Genomic DNA, 18,386 nt, shown 5'->3' on the forward strand with positions numbered 1-18,386 from the left:
TCATCTATGAATGTGACTATTACAGGTACCCCGTCTGAGTGGAGTCATACAGTATTTATCCTTTGGTGACTCCCCAGACTACTTCTTTTAAAACACACACACAAATGTTTTACAGAAATGAAATCACGATGAGCACAGATTTGTCGCTTTTTTCACTTGGCAGTACACAGACCACGTGTCCTCACATTTGCATATGAATATCTGCACCCTCATTCTCAGCACCTCTCCCCATGGAGAGTGGAGAGCCATGGAGAGCTGTAAGGCTCTCACCCGTCCCCGCTGTGGACGTGAGGTTGTTTCTGGTCTCTCTCCCAAGCAATCTTGCAATCTTCAGTCAATGGCCTCAGTTTCCAACCTCACCAAGGGCTTCAGTCAGGGCTTCAAGACTGTGCTTGGAGGTACAGTTTCTGAGCCAAAGGGAGCAGTGTAAACCCTGATGAACGTTGCCAGATTGCACCTGGAAGGTGGGATATAAAAAGTGCTCATTTTCTCAGCAATGCAGAATTGTCATCAGCCTTTATATAATATGTTCTTATGTGGCTGGAGGAAAAAAAACCTCACATTTCAATTTGCATTTGCTCAATTGAACATCTTTCCATATGCTTTTTATTTTCATCTTTTATTTGCTTTTATTCCTTGCCTATTTCTACTTTTTGCACCTTTTTTGCAATTTTTTTTCCCCAAGGGAAAAAGTACTTAGAGAGAGTGAGAGGTATGTGCACTACCTTTAGGAACAAGAGCAAGTAAAATCGTGCCTTCATAAGCCTCTCAGAAGGGCACATTTTTCAACAGAATGAACAAGCTTTGAAATTCCTCCTTTAGCAGGTTTCCAGGATATTTTATTCTTTCAATATGCAAATCATTAGTTTCACAGCAGTTGAAATAATCAGTGCCAAGAAGTTTAGAGATCTCCTTCCAGCTCCTATATCTCAGATAACAAAGAAAAGCAGGTTACCTAGCACTGGAAATACAAACTTACACTCTCTCAGGCAGCTGAAGCCAAGTTCATCAACATCATCCCTGGTCCCCAGGGACTGGAGGTCACCCGGGTGCATGGGGCTGAGTTTTGTCCACTCAACCCCCGTGTTGTCAACAACGGAAGTTGTGCGAAAAATAAGGGAGTGATGTTTTCATCTAGAGAACAAGCATCAGAAATGTCCATCCCAAAAGTTCATTCAACTGTTTATGTAAATAACATTCTATACCACCTAGAACACCAAGAGATAATGTTCTTTTCATTTTTCTTTTTTTAAATTTCAGTAAATAAAGAGGAGAAAATAATCTCAGTTTCCTTAATTTTGTTCACAAGATCCAAAGTCTAATCGGTTTTGATCTAAAGTTCGGTCACAGGTCACCACATGAACTCAGGGTGCTCAGTTACATCTATCTGTAACAATAATGACAAGGACAACCACAATCATAATAATATCTGCTCTCGGGAGGGTTATAACAACTTCAAGGCCAACTTCAGTTCAGTTCAATTCAGTTCAGTCACTCAGTCGTGTCCGATTCTTTGCGACCCCATGAACCGCAGCACATCAGGCCTCCCTGTCCATCACCAACTCCCGGAGTTTACCCAAACCCATGTCCATCGAGTTGGTGATGCCATCCAGCCATCTCATCCTCTGTCGTCCCCTTCTCCTCCTGCCCCCAATCCTTCCCAGCATCAGGGTCTTTTCCAATGAGTCAACTCTTCGCATGAGGTGGCTAAAGTATTGGAGTTTCAGCTTCGACATCAGTCCTTCCAATGAACACCCAGGACTGATCTCCTTTAGGATGGACTGGTTGAATCTCCTTGCAGTCCAAGGGACTCTCAAGAGTCTTCTCCAACACCACAGTTCAAAAGCATCAATTCTTCGGCGCTCAGCTTTCTTCACCGTCCAACTCTCACATCCATACATGACCACTGGAAAAACCATACAAGGCCAACTAGGGAGGCAAAAATCGTTTTCTGCTCCTGGGGAGACAAAAATCCCAAATCATCGTCTCCGTTGTCATCATCGGTATTGGATAGGTGTGCGTGCTAAGTCATTCAGTCATGTCTGACTCTTTGTGACTCTAAGGGCTGTAGCCCACCAGGCTCCCCTCTTGGATGTATCTTAGCCCAAAATTCAGATGATTGAAATTCTTGGTGGCCCTCCTTCCAACATCTTTGTCCTGGCTGTCCTTTGAACACCCTCTCCGTGCAAGATCCCTGCATGAAAGTCAGAGAGGATTTCCTTCACTTTATGAAAGAGGAAAATGAGAGTCAGCATGGTGTGGCTCAGCCACAGGGACCCCCAACTTAGACTAAGGAGGAGGAGGCCAGTTAAGGGAAAGTGACCAGTGATACTGAAAAATCCTCCTCTCTAGAAGAAAACACAAATTGTCCAATGAGAGACATTTGAACACCTTCGGCTACAAGTAACAGAAACCCAACTCAAGTCTTCCTGAGGGACTGTGTGAGGCCTGAGGTATGTCCAAGAGTTCAAATGTATTTGCTCTTTTTCCTAAAGGTAGTACACATACCTCTCTGTCTCTAAATACTTTTATCCCTTGAAAAGAAATGCAAAAGGTAGAAACAGGCAGACTGTGTGGTTCGAGTCTCTCATCCTAGCCCTTCTCCCTGTACCTGATCTGTTCTCTTCTCCAGCATCTTCTGTTTCCTGCAACCACATAGCAGAAAGCATGGCACCCCACCACCACTGCCATCACCCACAGCACCGGGGTCCCCATGTTACAGGCCAGCCAATCAAGTTCCAGACTCTATGGAAGGTTTCTGATTGGCTGAACCTGGAGAGGGGCTCTCCTGTGTAGGCCATCCTGGGACAAGTGTCCAGCTGTGGTCAAGGGATAGTGTTGTCTGATATTAAAATGCTGGGAATTGGCATCAAACCATGCCAGCTGGTACAGCCAAAATTTCTTTTTAAAAAATTTAATACAGCAATATATTAAAAAGATACTAAATGGAGTTTATCCCAAGAATGCAAGGCTGGTTTAACACAGGAAAATAAGTGTGCGTAATTTGTCAAAAATCCATAGATCTGTATGCCACAAAGAGTAAATTTTACTGTATAAAAAGTTTTTAGAAATCATCCAGAATGTCAAGGAAATCCAAAGTGAAATACATACTCTGACAAATAAACCTGCTTACAAATGGATGGTTTAGCCACAATGAAACTGGTGAGGAAGAAAAGAACTAAAGCAATGTACTGATTAGATATGGTAAAACTAGAGAAAAAAAGAACTGTTCATAATCTGTACTCTGGTTGGAAGATTTGTTTCTCAAAACAGATGCATGTACGTGCTCAGCCACTGATTCGAGTCCAACTCTTTGTGACCCCATGGACTCCATGTAGCCCACCAGGCTCCTCTGTCCCTGGGGATTCTTCAGGCAAGAATACTGGAGTGGGTTGCCATTTCCTTCCCCAGGGGATCTTCCTGACCCAAGGATCGGACCCTTGTCTCCTGCATTGGCAGGCGGATTCTCTACCACTGTGACACTTGTGAAGCCCTCTCAAACAGATACCGGCTATGAATTCTGAAACCATTTTATACATCTAGTAGAACTGAACAAGGAAGTAAATGTATTGGAGATAATGAGAGAAATAGATTTTTCACTGAGTAAGAATGAAATTACCAGAAAAGCAAGGGGAAAATGCTAGAATAAACAATGTGGTGGGTCAGAAACTGCACTCTGCTTTGGTTTCGTCCCTTCAAACACTTCCCTTGTGGTCTACTGATTAAGAATCGGCCTGCCGGTGCAGGGAACATGGGCTCAGTCTCTGGGTCTGGAGAATCCCACATGCCGAGGAGCAACCAAGCCCATGTGCCACAACTACTGAGCCTGTGCTCTAGGGCCCACGAGCTGCAATACTGAAACCTGTGAGTCCTAGAGCCTGTGCTCTGCAACAACGGGAAGACAGCAAAAGGAGAAGCCCACGCATCGCAACTAAAGAGCAGCTCCTGCTTGCTGCAACTAGAGAGCCTGCTTCCAGCGAGGGTGCCCAAAAATAAAATAAAAAAGGAGGTCTCTCAAGTCATTCAGGAGATGATTCTGATGTGTCGCCAGGACCACAAGGGGACACTGTGGGATTCACCCACTGAGCCTGCCCTCCTTTCCTCTGGGTGACAGCATCTCACCCAGGAAAGGCCTGAGGCCCAACTCTGGCTCACAAAGCGCAGCCTAAGATTTCAAAGCTAGGGACACTCCCTCTACGCTGAGCTGGTGGGGCAGTGGGATGTTCGTCTGAGGCCACTGGCAGCAAGCTCCCCTCCCACCTGGGAGGGAGGCATCCCCAACTGAAGCAGAGGCAATCGATAGAGAATACACAGACCCGGAGGCATTATGGAAAGACTGGGCCACCCAGCCAGAAGCCAGAGCCACCCTGGGCCTTCCCAGAGTCTGGACCCAACCAAGTCCCCTTTGTTCTTCAGCGGAAGAAGTCCTAAGGAGCACATGGGGACCAGGTGCTGGGCTCCCAACCAAGAGGTCATCTCCTTTCCCACCAGGGCTTCAGTCCTGTGAGCGGCCACTCAGGCTGCCCTCAAGCCCTCTGTCTCGTGTGCTTTGACACCCTCTCCTTCGTTTGGACCTGCCTCCAAAGACGCTGATGACGATACTAGGGTTCCTGCCAGCAGCAACACATACTTGGTTTACACCCGCTTTATCTGTTGGAATCCATTGGCCCCTTTGTCAAAGGCTGCTCCCCACATTTGCATGTTCTGTTTCACCAGGTTGTTCGCTTCATTTTGGGGTGGTGGACGGAGTTTGAAAGAATTTACTATTAAGCTTCAAATTGTTACCAAAAATCACAGACTATAAGATGTAATGATAAATGTGGTTGGTTGTGAATATAAAATCCAGCATTCTCTCAAAGTTATTGGGAGAAATTGTATGTATTTATGTAGCTAATGCTGCCCTGGTGGCTCAGTGGTAAAGAATCCGCCTGCCAATGCAGGAGACCCAGGTTCAATCCCTGGGTTGGGAAGACCCCCTGGAGGAGGAAATGGCACCCCACTCCAGTACTCTTGCCTGGAAAATCCCATGGACAGAGGGGCCTGGTGGGCTGCAGTCCAGGGGGTCGCTAAGAGTCCAACACGACTGAATGACTTCACTTTCACTTTTCACTTTCATGCATTGGAGAAGGAAATGGCAACCCACTCCAGTGTTCTTGCCTGGAGAATCCCAGGGACGGGGGAGCCTGGTAGGCTGCCGTCTATAGGGTCGCACAGAGTCGGACACGACTGAAGTGACTTAGCAGCTGCTGCTGCTAATTACAAATTTGTTCAACTTTTTTTGGCCTTGCCCCACAGCATGTGCAATCCTCATTCCCTGACCAGAAATCCAACCCGTGCCCCTCTGTATTGACAGCATGGAATCTTATTCACTGGACTGCCTGGGAAGTCCCAAATCTGTTCATTTTAGAACGTAAAGAATAATGCAGGTATCATAATTGCAAGTATCTTCATTGTTTACCTCCAATCTCATTTTGAAGTCCTATGATCTAGAATAAATTCTTATCTCTATGATATTTTACCACCAGGGATTCCCTGATGGCTCAGACGGTAAAGAATCTGCTTGCAATTTGGGAGAACTGAGTTCGATCCTTGGGTCTGAAAGATCCCCTGGAGAAGGAAATGGCAACCCACTCCAGTATTCTTGCCTGGAAAATCCCATGGAGAGAGGAGCCTGGTGGGCTACAGTCCATAGGGTCGCAAAGAGTCGGTAACAATTGAGCAACTACACTTTCATGATATTTTACAAATTTGGAAAACATGGTCTAGAAATACTTGCTTGATGAAATGGGTTTATATAATTATATTCTGTACTCTAAGTTATGGTGATTCAAACAAAATTCTTTTACTCTCATGCATTAAAAAGAGTTTTGGGGCTCACTGAAAGAGGGAAATCAGGGGTGCCTATTCCACCAGGAAACTTATCAGTCTGGTTTTCTCCAGGGCTTGATTCTCATAGGTGTGGATTTACTGAAACTCACTAGCTTGACAGCCATCCCAGGAATCTACCCCACCCCAAGGTCACCTTTAGCTGTGTTTAGCTTGGGGCTAACCTGCAGAAGCTCTGCTGAGGCATTCATCAGAAGACTTGCTCCCTGGAGCATCAGCTGGCCTCCTGAACTCTCCTTAAAGCAAAGTTCCCAAGTTCCTTGATGCACTTCAGTCCCAGGTACACACAGGTATACCAGACAATCTACTGCACAGAGCAGAGTAAGCACAGCTAGTGGCGGTCTTGGTACCATATGATTATTTAACATACCAACAATGGGACTTCCCTGGTGGTCCAGTGGTTGAGAATCTGCCTGCCAATGCAGGAGGACATGGGTTTGATTCCTGGTCCAGGAAGATCCCACATGCCCGAGGAGCAATTGGGCCTGTGTGCCATGCCTACTGAAGCCAAAGCGCTCTAGGACCCATTCGCCACAGCTACTGAAGACTGAGATAGAGCCCTAGAGCCAACGCTCTGTAACAATGAGAAGCCACCACAATGAGAAGCCCTCATCCCTAACAGCCAGCCCCTGCTCGCTGAAACTAGAGAGAGCCTGTATGCTGCAATGAAGACCCAACACAACCGAAATAAGTAAATAAATAAGTTTTAAAATAATCAGTAAAATACCAACAACAAGGTCCTACTGTATATTAACAGCACAGGGAACTATTTTCCAATAAGCTATGATGGGAAAGAATACAAAAAAATAATGTGTGTGTAAGTATAACAATCACTTTGCTCTACGGGCAGAAATTAACACAGCAGTGTAAATCAAGTATACTTCAATTAAAAATAAAATAACTGATTGCAACAGCCTTCTGAGAAGCCACTCTGTTCAGAAGTAAGTGATAGAACATCTCAGGGATGCAGACCAGTGAGGAATCAAAACATGAAGGCTGGAAACCAGTCTGCACTAAATCCTACACTTGCCCTTCGCTCTCCATTTTAATGCCCTTCCAGCCTGAATTAGGGCACTGCCCCCACAGATCTTCTAAGCTCATGTTACAGCTCCCAGAGCACAGAGTAAATCATTACACGCCTAATAGACACTCCATGCTTGCTGAGTTTCAGTTAAATTTAGATGAGTTTTTGTATTAAAGTATAATCTGATTATAAGAAATATAATGTAGTGTGAAATGTTTTCTGTTTCTCTGTTAGTTACCTATTAGCTTAAATAATAAAATCTTGTAAATATCATTTGTACAAATACATTCAACATTACAGTTTGATTTATAAAAATAACTGCATGATTGAACAGAGCCGGAGTGAGGGACCTCCATGATTGATTTTGTCTCCCTAAGAACCCAGCACAGTGGAGACCCCACTCCAGACTCTTCCCTGATAGCCAGGCATCTTCCCCAGGAGGATGTCAGAGGGTTCATCCCCAAGGCTGAGGCTACCCTACAGATGATGACTAAATGTGAAACCCTTCCCAGGAAGCAGCTAATGGGTGTGTACATCCCTGTCCTCCTGGCCCAGATGAACCCCTATCAGGAGGCCCTTTTAAGCTGGAATTACACAGAAGGTAGAAATAGGGGGTGATGAGACAGCCCCTAAATGAGGACACAGGAAACAGGCAAGAAAAACTGATGGGCCAGACTGTGCTAAAGATCCAGATTGCTGCTAACACAATTTCGATTATTTTAATATTTTAATTGAGATTAACTTTCAAGAAATAAAATGCATACATATTAAGTGAACAATTAAATGAGTTTTGATAAACATATCCCTACCAAGATGAACAGCATTTCCATCATCCCAGAAAGGTTTATTTTTTGTGCCCCTTCTTAGTCAATCCCTCCACCACATAGGAAACAATTGATCTACTGTCACTATGATAAATTGGCATTTTCTCAAGTTTTACATAAATGAATTCATAAACCCTGTGCTGTTTTACTATGTCCGATGTGAGATTTTGTTCACATGAGTGTAAGCGTTGGAAGTCCATTCCTTTTTGTGACTCCATAGAAATTCTCTGCCTGGATATGCCGCAGTTTATCTGTGTCCTATGACAGACACCTGGGCTAGTCCCAGTTTTTGCTATTGCACTTAGAGCATCTGTGAACATTTGTGTACAGGCCTTTGTTTTAATTTCTCACGTGTAAATGCTATTTTTTCTTTGATAAATACTTGGAGTGTTGATAACCTGTCTTTTCAAATTCTTATTCAGTTCAGTTCAGTTCATTTGCTCAGTCATATCCAACTCTTTGCAACCCCATGGACTGCAGCACACCAGGCCTCCCTGTCCATTACCAACTCCCAGAGTTTACTCAACTCATGTCCATTGAGTCAGTGATGCCATCCAGCCATCTCATCCTCTGTCGTCCCACTTCTCCTCCTGCCTTCAATCTTTCCCAGTATCAGGGTCTTTTCCAGTGAGTTAGTTCTTTGCATCAGGTGGCTAAAGCATTGGAGTTTCAGCTTCAGCACCAGTCCTTCCAATGAATATTCAGGACTGAGTTCCTTTAGGATGGACTGGTTGCATCTCCTTGCAGTCCAAGGGACTCTCAAGAGTCTTCTCCAATACCACAGTTCAAAAGCATCAATTCTTCTGTACTCAGCTTTCTTTATAGTTCAGCTCTCACATCCATACATGACCACTGGAGAAACCATAGCCTTGACTAGATGGACCTTTGTTGGCAAAGTAATGTCTCTGCTTTTTAATATGCTATCTAGGTTGGTCATAACTTTTCTTCCAAGGAATAAGTGTCTTTTAATTTCATTGCTGCAATCACCATCTGCAGTGATTTTGGAGCCCAGAAAAATAAAGTCAGCCGCTGTTTCCACTGTTTCCCCATCTATTTGCCATGAAGTGATGGGACCGGATGCCATGATCTTAGTTTTCTAAATGTTGAGTTTTAAGCCAAGTTTTTCACTCTCCTCTTTCATCTTCATCAAGAGGCTCTTTAGTTCTTCTTCACTTTCTGCCATAAGGGTGGTGTCATCTGCATATCTGAGGTTATTGATATTTCTCCCAGCAATCTTGATTCCAGCTGTGCTTCATCCAGCCCACCGTTTCTCATGATGTACTCTGCATATAAGTTAAATAAGCAGGGTGACAATATACAGCCTTGACGTACTCCTTTTCCTATTTGGAAACAGTCTGTTATTCCACGTCCAGTTTTAACTGTTGCTTCTTGACCTGCATACATGTTTCTCAGAAGGCAGGTCAGGTGGTCTGGTATTCCCATCTCTTTAAGAATTTTCCACAGTTTGTTGTGATTCACACGGTCAAAGGCTTTGGCATAGTCAGTAAAGCAGAAGTAGATGTTTTTCTAGAACTCGCTTGAAATTCTGATAAGATGAGGTAATTTCTACGACTCCGCTAACCCCACTGGGCCCTTCCTCTGCCAAAAATTATTTTGTTACTTATATGTATTGCAGATGTCTTTTTCTAGTTTGTTGTGATCTTTTTTCCCCTTAAGATTAAATTTATCGTTCAATATCCCAATTTGCACAACCCAGGATTTGCCCCCTGCCAAATCTAACAAACTATTGAAGGGACTATCAGCAAACTGTAAGAGACTCAAGCAAGAGGGCTTCTTTAAAAACCCATATCCAAACAGAAAGGGCAGTCTTACATAGCAGGAGTATAGGAATTTTAAAATAATAGGAAAATTATCCCAATAAACGCAGCAAGAAACAACACAAGACCTAGATTAAAAACACTGTAAAATGACCAGAGGACTTGAAAGAGGACATAAGTAACTGAAAAGATAAAACTGTAATAGTTCAAAGGAAAATGGCATACTGAGAGAGAATATTGATTACACTCATAAAAGGCAAGGGATTCTTATCTAATATAAAACCCACCTGCAAATCAATAAGAAAAACAAACAGCACAGCTGTAACACTGAGGAAAGGATATGAACAGGCAATTCACAGAACGAATGCATGCCCAACAAACACATAGAAGGATTCCCAACTCCACTTGTAAGCAAAGGAAATGTGGATTAAAACAATGAGACCTCATTTTACAAAGCTATCCGTGATACTGGCAGTCTCCAGTGCTGGCAGGTGTGAAGGAGGGCATTTTCCAGAACAGACGGAGGAGGGGGGAAAAGTGTGGCCTGTCCACACTACCCTCAGCAATCTCTTCTCAACTTTGTCTTAGAAAAACTCATGCGCAATAAGAAACGTGTGTGTGAGGGGAGTGATATCCCAGATTTGCCCTTGGTGGTCAGATTCAGAGAAAACCTCACACCACCATGATGTCCACCAATAAGGGAGGGGTCCATTGATTCATGCATTAGCCATGGTTGGGGTTGGGGAGTGGGAGGAAGCCTCAAGAGAGGGGGAGTATATGTGGACGTATAGCTGATTCATGCTGTTGTACAGCAGAAACTACCACATAGCTGTAAAACAATTTTACACCAATTAAATATATAAATAAAATTTAAAAACAGCCACAGCTAAGCCAGAAACACAAGAGAGTGGTAAATGAGAATATAAGGAATTTAGGGGCAGGCACCTTGAAAGACTTCCAAGATAAACTTGTTGATTACATATGTTAAAAACACATGTATGTGAGATTTATCACAGGAATGCAAAGTTGGTTTAACATCTGAAAATGAATTAATGTAATAAAACAATAAAATAAAAAATAAAAAACACGTAACTATCTCAATGGATGCAGACAAAGCATCTGACAAAATCTTTTCATTGATAAGTACACTCAACAAATTAGGAATAGAGAACTTCCTCACCCTCATAAAAGGCATCTATGAAGAATCCGTAGCTAAAATCATACTTAATGGTGAAAGACTTTACCAATGGGAAAGATGCTTTACCCCTAAGATCAGGAAAGAGACAAGAATGTGTGCTCTCACCACTTCTATTCAGTATAGTACTAGAGGATCTAGCCAAAGCAACTAGGCACAAAGATGAAATAAATGACATCCAGAATGGAAAAAAGAAGCAATTTTTTCCCTTCACAGAATACATGATTTGTGTATCACAGTCCTAAAGAACTCACTAAAAAAGTATTAGAACTAATAAGAGTTCAGCAAGGCTTCAGGAGGATTTAAAATGAAAGTGAAGTCGCTCAGTCGTGTCCGACTCTTTTTGACCCCATGAACTGTAGCCTACCAGGTTCCTCCATCCATGGGATTTTCCAGGCAAGAATACTGGAGTGGGTTGCCATTTCCTTCTCCAGGAGATCTTCTCAACCCAGGGATTGAACCCGGGTCTCCCACATTACAGGCAGATGCTTTAGATCAAGAAAAAAAAATTGTATTTCTATACATTTGCGATGAACAATATGAAAATGCAATTAAGAAAATAATTCCATTTATAATAACATCAAAAAGAAGAAAATACTTGGCAATAAATTTAACAAAAGAAGTCCAAAATGTATACTCCGAAAAGAAAAAAAAATGTTAAAAGAAATTAAAGAAGACTTGAATAAAGCAAAACAAATGATATGTTCATGGATTAGAAGAGTTAATATTGCTAAGGCAGCAATTCTCTCCCCCAAATTATCTACAAATTCAAGGTAATCCTTTACAAAATCCCAGTTGGCTTCCTTGCAGAAACTGACAAACATTCTAAAATGCATATGGAAATTCAAGGGACTCAGAGTAGCCAAAGCAATCTTGAAGAAGAATTAAGCTGGAGGATTCAAAATGCCCAATTTCAAAACTTATTGCAAAACTGCAGTTATCAAAACAATGTGGTACTTAAATAAGGATAGACATATAGATCAATAGATTTGATTTAGGTCTTACCTGAAAGGTCTAGTAGTTTTCCCTGCTTTCTTCAATTTAAGTCTGAATTTTGCAATAAGGAGTTCATGATCTGAGCCACAGTCAGCTCCTGGTCTTGTTTTTGCTTTTGAACTGTGGTGTTGGAGAAGGCTCTTGAGAGTTCTTTGGACTGCAAGGAGATCCAACCAGTCCATCCTAAAGGAGCTCGGTCCTGAATATTCATTGGAAGGACTGATGCTAAAGCTGAAACTCCAGTACTTTGGCCACCTGATGCAAAGAACTGACTCATTGGAAAAGACCCTGATGCTGGGAAAGAATGAAGGCAGGAGCAGAAGCGAGATGAAAGAGGATGAGATGGTTGCATGGCATCACCAACTCAATGCACATGAGTTTGAGCAAGCTCTGGGAGATAGTGAATGGACAGGGAGGCCTGGCATGCTGCAGTCCATGCGGTCACCAGGAGTCGGACACATCTGAGCAGCTGAACTGAAATGAACTGATAGATCAATGGAATAAGATTGAGAATCCAGGAGAAAAACACTCATGTTTATGATCAATTGATTTTCAATAAATGGTTGAGATACCAGGATATCCACATGCAAAATAATGAAGTTAGACCCTTACTTCACATGATATACAAAATTAACTCAAAATGAATCAGAAACCAAAGTCAAAGCAAAAATTTTAAAACCCTTAAAAAAATATAATTGTAAAACTTTGTGACCTTGGATTTAGCAATGGAATCTTAGACACAAAAAAAGCATAAACAAAAAAAAGAAAAAATAGATAAATTAGACTCAACAAAAATTACAAGTTTCTGAACTTCAAATGATGGTCAGGAAGATTCCACATGCCTCAGAGCAACTAAGCCTAAGCACCACAACTACTGAAGCCCACACACCCTAGAACCCGTGTCCTTTAGCGAGAAGCCACCACAATGAGAAGCCCGCACATTACAACTAGAGAAAGCCCATGCACAGCAATGAAGACCCAGTGCAGCCAATAAATACATAATAACTTTTTAAAATGACAGTATGAAGAAAGTGGGGGCTTCCCAGATGGTGCTAGTGGTAAAGAACTTGCCTGCCAATGCAGGAGACGTAAGAGATGCACGTTCGATCACTGTGTGCGGAAGATCCCTTGAAGCAAATGGCAACCCACTCCATTATTCTTGCCTGGAAAATCCCATGGACAGAGAGGCCTGGCAGGCTACAGTCCATTGGGTCGAAAATAGTCAGACACAACTGAAGCAACTTAGCATGCATGCACGCACACATGAAGGAAGTGAAAACTCACAGAATGGCATATAATATTTGTAAATTATGTATCTGATAAGGAACGTGTATGAAGAATAATTAAGTGCAATAAAAAAGACAACCCATTAATACTTCAATGGGCAAATGATCTGAATAGACATTTCCCCAAAGATACACAAATGGTCAACAAGCACATGAAAAGATGCTCAACATCATAAGGCATTAAAAAAATGCAAATCAAAACCACAGGGAGCTATCACATCAAACTTACTAGGATGGCTATAAAAAGATAATAACAAGTGTTGTCAAGGTTGTGGAGAAATTAGAACCCTCATAATTAAAGGATATGTTTTGTGGGGGTTTTTTGTGTGGGGGGGGAAGGGCAATTTTATGTGTCAACTTGACTAGGTCACCAGGGTGCCCAGACATTTGATCAAATATTACTCTGGGTGTGTCTATGAGGGTGTTTCTGGATGAAATTACACATTTGAATTGGTAGATTGAGTAAAGCTATTACAGAGTAATTACTGAGTAAATTGATTCCTAAGTTAATTACTGGGTAATTACCGAGTAATTACTGAGTGAAGCCTATGAACTCAGTAAAGCATATTACTCCCTAACCTGGGTGGGCCTTATCCAATCAATTGAAAACCTAACAGTAAACCCTTATGAAGTACTTTCTCTATGTGATCTAAGGGTGTAAATAACTCATTTAGTCTTCAGGACAACCAAGTGAGGCAATTATTATTATTATTATTATTATTTTACACGTGCAGAAACTGAGCCACAGAGAGGATGAGAAATGTGCCCAACATTTATCACTGGCAACAAATACACACAGCTAGGACCTGGCAAAGCAGTCTGGTTCCAAAGTCTGTGTTCTTACCCACTAACACAGACAATGTGCTGTACTTAGTGGCTTAGTTGTGTCTGACTCTTTGTGACCCCATGGACTGTAGCCCACCAGGCTCCTCTGTCCATGGGAATTCTCCAGGCAAGAATATTGGAGTGGGTTGCCATGCTCTCCTCAACATGGACTATACTGCTTCGCATACATCTTGGTCTATACATTTCTTTTTTAAATATTTATTTATTATTCCTTTATTTGACTGTGCTAGATCTTTAGTTGTGGCATGTGGGGTCTAGTTCCCTGACCAGGGATCAAACCCAGGCCCCCTGCATTGGGAGTGTGTAGTCTTAGCCACTGAATGAGCAGGGAAGTTCCAGTCTATACATTTCTTATTTGAACTTTCATCAGGAGGCTGTATTGGTATGATTTCAAAACTTTACTTAAATCATAATTTTATCATCAAGATAATTCACTCAACACTATCAAAGGAGTCATTGGTCAATGAAAATGATGCTGTCACCACATTCCAATCCTCAGTTACCATAATTCCAAGTTGTTCCATTGAGGGGAATGCATGCAACCCCTCACACACATCCCAACACTCTCTCTTATCCTGCCTCTTAAAATCCTTCAAGGTTCCAAAAGATTTTCCACTAAAACAGTGGGTCTCAATTTTTTTTTTACCTTGGGATCTCTTTGTACTCTTAAAAGTTACTGAGGATCCCGAAGAAGTTTTTATTTGGAATATATCTATCAATATTTGAGATATTAGAAATTAAAATCAATAAATATTTATAAATATGTATTAATGTTTTAAAGTAACAATAAGCCCATTACATGTTAAATAACATTTTGCATGAAACTACTCACAAAATAAAACAAAACTGAGTGAGAAGGATGGCATTGTTTTACAGTTTGCAAATCTCTTTTATGTTGGGTTTAACAGAAGGCAGCTGAATTGTCATATCTACTCCTGCATTCACTCTGCTGTGATATGTTATTTTGGTTGAAATAGAAGACAACATGTCCTCAGAGCGATATGTAGATGGAAAAGGGAGGAGTATTTTAATAGCCTTTTCCAGAAAATTGTGGATATTCTTCTTTCATCCTGCACCAAAACTGAATAACTAGTAGTGAGAAATCTGAAACCATAACAATGAACTTTTCATCCTCTGTTACATTACAATATACTTGGTAGACTGTCCTCTTTAAATGGATCATTTGGAAAATATTACTTCACCAGATTACGCATATCTTCCAAATGTTGGCATATTTCACTATATAAAGTCAAAAATATATGTTCATTGATACAACCACAAATCTCATCAGAAAGCTTTTAAAAATATTTATTACTATTTATTTATTTTGTTGCATAGAGTCTTAGTTGCAGCACTCAGTATCTTCACTGTGACATGTAGGATCTTTCAACCCTCATGACTTCTCTGTAGCTGTGTGGCTGGGCCTTAGTTGCCCTGAGGCAGGTGAAATCTTAGTACACCCACCAAGGTTCTAAGGCGGATTCTTAACCACTGGACCACCAGGAAAGTCCCAGAAAGTTTTTAAATATTGGAAAACTGTCGAGCTCATGGTGCTGGATACAACTTTTCTAAAACTTGTGTTTTAGTTTGGAAATCCACATTTTATCATTGGCAACAAATACTGTCAGTTGGTTTCCTTGAAGTGATAGGTTTCCTTTATTCATTTTTAAGAAGATGTCTATTAAATACCCAAGTGTGAATAAGCCTAGTTTGTTTGTCACTTATCTTTTCAAGTGGAAATGGTGTTCTGTGAAAACCGTTGTCTTGTCACCTGATAAACAATCACACAAGTACTTTTTCTCAAAACAACCACTGAACCATGATACTTGGCAGAAGGGCTCTCTGCCAACTTCCCATTTCCTCACACAAAATATTACAAGTACTCATGTTAAGATTTAATAAAATGAATAATGCTTACTGCTTCATAAGCACATTCTTAAGGGAAACTGGCTTTTTTTTCTGTGAAAGTGTAGTGAAAGTAAAGTCACTCAGTCATGTCTGACTCTTTGCGACCCCATGGACTGTAGCCCACTAGGCTCCTCTGTCCATGGGATTTTCCAGGCAAGAATACTGGAGTGGGTTGCCATTTCCTTCTCCAGGGGATCTTCCAGACCCAGGGATCAAACTCAGGTCTCCCAAGTTGCAGGCAGATTCTTTACCATCTGGAGAAGGAAATGGCAACCCACTCCAGTATTCTTGCCTGGAGAATTCCACGTACAGAGGAGCCTTTGCTATAGTCCATGGGGTAGCAAAGAGTCAGACACGGCTGAGTGAGTAAAACAAACAAACATCTTTACCATCTGAGCCACCAGGGAATTCTGAAAGTGTAGTAGTGAAGAATAAATACAATGATAACTAGGACCCTGTGGTGCCACTGCCTTGAATGTACCCACATCTGTGCTGACATGTTGCAGCCCATCAATGACAATGTCAGCACAGTGAAAAAGTGACATAACAGTAAAATCATGAAGTAGATTTCACCACCTAAGAGAGTCTTAGGGACCCCTAGGGTTCCAGGAACCACAGTTTGAGAACTGCTGCCTTACAGTACTTGAAAAGGCCAAACTAACTGTCCAAAAAATTTCCTCAAATGCATAATCCAATCAATATAATATGTTCAATTTTTAAAAAGTCATGTGTCCAGGGGCTTCCTTGGCAGTCCACGGGCTAAGAGTCCATGCTCCCAACGCAAAAGGACCAGGTTCTATCCCTGGTCAGGGAAACAGATCCCACATGTCACAACTAAGAGTTTGCATGCTGCTAGTAAAGATGTCCCTCGCCATAATGAAGATCAAAGATCCTGCGTGCCAAAACTAACACCTGGCACAGCCAAATATATATATTAAAAAAAAGGAGTCATGTGGCCACAAATGCCTATTACAGTCCAAGCACCATTAGGTAGACAGACATATGAGGCTTCCCACCCACCCGGGCTTAATGCTCTTTGAGGAAGTGGGCAAGAGAGAAAATGATTTCAGACTGTGAAAAGGCTATAAGGAAATAAGCAAGATGAGGTATGGGATGCTGGCCTAGGGGAACCTGTACAGAGCATGGTAAGAGGAGGCCTCCCAAAGAAGTGATACACTTACTGACCACCAAAAGAGGAGAAAGACCCATTTCTGCCAAAGGCCCAGGAAATAGCATTCCAAGTGCAGGGCACAGCAAGCAGAAAGGCCCCACGCAGAAACAACATGACATTTTTAAAAGAAAAGAAGGAGGGTTGGGCTCAGCCCTGGGCCTAAATCTCTTTTCTGGCTTTGCTCACTGTCCGGGAGGGCTCACCCACAGGCCATCTTCAGAGTTATCTGCTGCAGGCAAGGCTGTGTACGCTTAGTCACTCAGTCGTGTCCAACTCTTTGTGACCCCATGGGCTGTGTAGCCCGCCAGGCTCCTCTACCCACGGAATTCTCCAGTCAAGAATACTGGACTGGGTATCGGCACAAAAACAGAAATATAGGCCAATGGAACAAGATAGAAAGCCAAGAAATAAACCCATGCACCTATGGGTACCTTATTTTTGACAAAGGAGGCAAGAATATACAATGGGGCAAAGACAGCCTCTTCAATAAATGGTGCTGGAAAAACTGGACAGCTACACATAAAAGAAAGAAATTAGAACAGGTCCTTATACCATACACAAAATAAACTCAAAATGGGTTAAAGTCATAAATGTAAGACCAGAAACTATAAAGCTCTTAGAGGAAAACATAGGCAGAACACTCGATGACATAAATCAAAGCAACATCCTCTATGACCCACCTCCTAGAGTAATAGAAATAAAAACAAAAGTAAACAATTGGGACCTGATTAAACTTAAAAGCTTTTGCACAGCAAAGGAAACTATAAGCAAGGTGAAAAGACAACCCTCGGAATGGGAGAAAATAATAGCAAATGAAACAACTGACAAAGGATTAATTTCCAAAATATATAAGCAGCTCATACAACTCAATACCAGAAAAACAAACAAAAAGTAGGAAAAAAATGGTACTGAATCAAAAAGTAGGAAAAAGACCTAAACAGACATTTCGCCAAAGAAGACATACAGATGGCTAACAAACACATGAAAAGATGCTCAATATCACTCGTTATTAGAGAGATGCAAATCAAAAGTACAATGAGATATCACCTCACACCAGTCAGAATGGCCATCATCAAAAATAAATGCTGGAGAGGGTGTGGAGAAAAGGAAACGCTCTTGCACTGTTGGTGGGAATGTAAATTAATACAGCCACTATGGAAGAAGGTACAGAGATTCCTTTAAAAACTAGGAATAAAACCACCATATGACCCAGCAATCCAACTCCTAGGCATATACCCTGAGGAAACCAAAATTGAAAAAGACACATGTATCCCATTGTTCACTGCAGCACTATTTACAATAGCTAGACCATGGAAGCAACTTAGATGTCCATAGACAGATGAATGGATAAAGAAGTTGTGGTACATATATACAATGGACTATTACTCAGCCATAAAAAGGAACACATTTGAGTCAGTTCTAATGAGGTGGATGAGCCTAGAACCTATTATACAGAGTGAAGCAAGTCAAAA

Source organism: Giraffa tippelskirchi, chromosome 7 (assembly GCF_054371585.1).
Source record: "Giraffa tippelskirchi isolate mGirTip1 chromosome 7, T2T-mGirTip1v1.2.pri, whole genome shotgun sequence".
Taxonomy (NCBI): Eukaryota; Metazoa; Chordata; class Mammalia; order Artiodactyla; family Giraffidae; genus Giraffa; species Giraffa tippelskirchi.